This window comes from Pan paniscus, chromosome 5 (genome assembly GCF_029289425.2).
Source record: "Pan paniscus chromosome 5, NHGRI_mPanPan1-v2.0_pri, whole genome shotgun sequence".
In the NCBI taxonomy this organism is placed as follows: Eukaryota; Metazoa; Chordata; class Mammalia; order Primates; family Hominidae; genus Pan; species Pan paniscus.
The window spans coordinates 43819566-43824044 of NC_073254.2; the positions used below are offsets into that span (position 1 = coordinate 43819566).

Here is a 4479-nt window from a genome sequence, read left to right on the forward strand (position 1 = left end):
TCTTCTAATTGGAGCATTTAGCCCATTCAAGACATTTACACCAAATATTTTATTCAATGTTTCTTGTCTAAGAAGAAGGATGTTATTTTACATAAGTCCTGCACAGTACCCAAATCAGCAAATTTAATATGGGCACAATATTATTATCTAATCCATAGTCCACAGTGAGATTTCTTAAATAGTCCCAATAATTTTGTTAATAGCCACTTTTTAAAAAAATCCCAGATGATACACTGAGAAATCACATCTCACTAGTCTCCTTCCATCTGGACTAGTGCCACAGCCTTTGTTTGTCTACTTAAACTTGATGCTTTTGAATTGTACAGGCAAACTATTTCTCTCAATTAGAGTTTTTCTCATGTGTCTTCATTATTAGAATTAGTCTGTGTATTTTTAACATAAATATCACTGAGGTGACATCATGTCCTGTTCAGAGCAGCATCTCAGCAGTCTCATGATGTTGGTTTGTACAAATACAGGTGATCTTAAGATCAATAAAATCACTTGGTTATGTTGGTGTTTGCCAGGTTTTTCTACTGTAAACTTCACTGTTTGTCAGTTTGAAATTAACAAGAAAGTTGTGAGGAGATATTTTAGACTATGTACATGTCCTGTTCCCCATCAAATTTTTATCCACTAGTTTTTGCAATCATTTATGTTTTTCTTAACACCATCATCCCTTCTATGTTTATTAATTAGGGATCTACTGTAAGGAATGGCTTTTTCTTCACCATTCATTTATTTACTCTTACTTTTTATATCAGTATGAGCTTTATAATTCTTCTTTTGTTAAGTTCATTACTACTAATGGTTAAATTGTCCTACAATTAAATGATGGCAAGCCCTTCAAACTGGATTTTATTTTTTTTACATATCCTGATGTTTTGGAGCATTTGTTTACTGCTTTTTGAGTTTACCTGATTTTTTTTTTTTCTCAGGTAATAGGAAATGAATGATGATGGAAAAGTCAATGCTAGCTCTGAGGGGTACTTTATTTTAGTTGGATTTTCTAATTGGCCTTATCTGGAAGTAGTTCTCTTTGTGGTTATTTTGATCTTCTGCTTGATGACACTGATAGGAAACCTGTTCATCATCATCCTGACGTACCTGGACTCCCATCTCCATACTCCTTTGTATTTCTTCCTTTCAAATCTCTCATTTCTGGATCTCTGCTACACCACCAGCTCTATCCCTCAGTTGCTGGTCAGTCTCTGGGGTGTGGAAAAGACCATTTCTTATGCTGGTTGCATGGTTCAACTTTACTTTGTTCTCACACTGGGAACCACAGAGTGTGTCCTACTGGTGGTGATGTCCTATGACCGTTATGCAGCTGTGTGTAGACCTTTGCATTACACTGTCCTCATGCACTCTCGTTTCTGCCGCTTGTTGGCTGTGGCTTCTTGGGTAAGTGGTTTTACAAACCCAGCACTTCATTCCTCCTTCACCTTCTGGGTACCTCTGTGTGGACACCACCAAATAGATCACTTTTTCTGTGAAGTTCCAGCACTTTTATGATTATCATTTGTCAATACCTGTGAAAATAAACTGACCCTCATGATCACAAGCTCCATTTTTGTTCTGCTACTTCTCACCCTCATTTTCACTTCCTATGGTGCCATTGTCCAGGCTGTACTGAGGATGCAGTCAACCACTGGGCTTCAGAAAGTGTTTGGAACATGTGGAGCTCATCATATGGTTGTATCTCTCTTTTTCATTCCGGCCATGTGCATGTATCTCCAGCCACCATCAGGGAATTCTCAAGATCAAGGCAAGTTCATTGCTCTCTTTTATACTGTTGTTACACCTAGTCTTAACCCTCTAATCTACACCCTCAGAAACAAAGATGTAAGAGGGGTAGTGAAGAGACTAAGGGGGTGGGAGTGAGCCTGTGTATGTGTGATATTAACAATATAATGGAGTCTTTCCTCACAATGATTCATCCATCTGTTCATTTATCAACCATTCTTTTATTCACTCACTCTGTTAGCACTTGCTGAGCATGTACTCTAACAAAGTCGTGGAGTTCCTGGTAACAGGTAGGAATAAAACACATTCAGCTTAAATACCATTCACTTTTGGAGAAAACAGCTGTGTAAAATCAAGATAAAACATCTATAGTGATGTTTTTCCATGGCACAAACCTAATGAATACAAGAAAGACTTTTCCTGATTAAAAATAAGGCATGAAATTTGTTGTAAATATTGATAAAAGTGAAGTTATAATTCCTATGAAAAGATGATACTCTCAATTTTAAAATATCTAGAATATGTCTTTTAATTTTTTGCTGTTTAGGCAGAATACTTTTGTCTTCTATCTTTAGTTTAGTTGAATACACAGCAAAATCCTTCAAATCCTTTCCTCCAACACTACTTATTTTTTGTTGGATGTAAATTTTGAGAGGAATTTTGGTCCATATTCTTTGATATCCAATATCAATAGTAAGACAATAAGTTTTATGAATTGTAGCAAGAGAGACGTTGAAGCAGTGTAGCAGAAGTCAGCGTCCAAGATCCCTCTTTTTTACAAGGCAGTGAGAAGGATATTGGAGGTGAAAGGAGCTGGTAAAGCTGATCTATGTAGCTTATAAAGAAATGGTCATCACCGTCTAGGTATACTTGGGTGAGGTAAGTGCTTGGAGCAACTGCATTACCTAAAGAGCTATGGAGAACATTTGAGGCAAATAGAGAGGCTCTGAAAATGACTTGAAGTCAATGGTTGTATAAAAGAATTATGTTTAAATATACTGGAAAATTTTTATGATAAAAGCTGTTATATGGAAAATGTTAGTTTATTTTTATTTTTAAGCTTGTTCTAATTTGAATATTTATAGTTAATAAGTATATTAGGAATATCAATATATGGTTTCAAATAAAGAAATATATTTTATAGAAGTTATTTTGTTCTATATATTATTGTCAACCATCTTCATCTGAAATAATTGCCTTATACCTACAGCAATTTAAACTAACAGTCATAGTCAAATGATGTGGAAAAATGACTAAAGGAGAATTCAGTATAATGTAACGTACTTGCAATGCCTGAGTTTTCTCTATAACTGGAATGTCAGCTGTAGCTTTTGAGGCCTGTGAGATTTAGATATGATTGATTCACACACTATTTCCTAAATTATAAAAATAAAAATGCATCTCGGAACTTCCCTCCAATTTCTAGTGTGACTTGCAATTGCATTGATTCTGCTGACTTTATCTTCTTTCTGCATCTGTGACTCTTCCTTTATTTCTAACTAGGCATGAAAAATATGAGTCATTTGCCCTTGTCCTTAAGCTTACCCAAGAAATGAAGAACCAAGAATAGTGTATGTAAAATAACTTTTAGTAAACAATTGAGACCACTTAGGGTAAAACATCAAATAAAAACAAATTTTTTAAAACTTAAAGAACATAGCTTAGCTCTTTGAACTATTTCCTACTATGGAAATCTTACGATTTGGAGCACTTCCTGTAGCATCCTGGTTTCTCACCTACTCAAATATCCTCTCCATCTTTATTAAGATAAGTGAAAAGTTGTATTTATTTATGATATACAGCATAAAGTTTTGATATATGTATAATTATGCAATTATTATTCAAGCTAATTAACAAATCATTAACTCACATACTTACCTGTTTTGTGGTGAGAATATTTAGGATCTGTTATCTTAGCAATTTTCAAGTATGCAGTACAGTTTTATTAACTATAGTCACCATACTATAGAATAGATCTCTTGAATTTATTCCTTCTAACTGAAACTTTGTACCCTTTGACCAGCATCTCCCCATTTTCCCTCCCTCCACTGCTAACCCCTGACAAGCCTCATTCTACTACTTTGTGCTTCTATGAGTTCATTTTATGTAGATTTCACACATTAGATCGTGCAGTATTTATTTTTCTGTGCCTGGCTCATTTTACTTAGCAAAGTGTCCTCAGGTTTGCCATGTTTTTGAAAATATTAGGACTTCCTTCTTATTTTAAGGCAGAATAGTATTCTATTGTATATAAACTACACTTTTTAAATTCACTCATTCATTGATTGACTCTTAGATTGATTCAATACTTTGGCTATTATGAATTTGCTGCCATATTCATGGAAGTGGAGATAGCTCTTCAACATAGTGATTTAATTCTTTTGGATATAAACCCAGAAGTGTGATTGATGGATCATATGGCAGTTCTATTTTTATTTATTATTAATTAATTAATTAATTAATTAATTTTTTGAGACAGAGTCTCACTCTGTCGCCCAGGCTGGAGTGCAGTGGTGGGATCTCGGCTTACTGCAACTTCCACCTCCTGGGTTCTAGCGATTGTCTTGCCTCAGCCTCCAGAGTAGCTGGGACTACAGGTGAGCACCACCACGCCCAGCTAATTTCTGTATTTTTAGTAGAGACAGGATTTCTTGTGTGTGTGTGTGTGTGTGTGTGTGTGTGTGTGTGTCCTAGCAAATCTTTAATTACCCTAAGGCCGATGTAGTTTCTCGT

At 35.2% G+C, this 4479-nt stretch overlaps 1 pseudogene; it reads left to right on the forward strand.

Moving 5' to 3' along the window:
* Positions 1 to 473: 473 nt before the first annotated feature.
* Positions 474 to 1960, forward strand: LOC100970292 (olfactory receptor 2J3-like; annotated as a pseudogene).
* The last annotated feature ends 2519 nt before the right edge of the window (positions 1961 to 4479 follow it).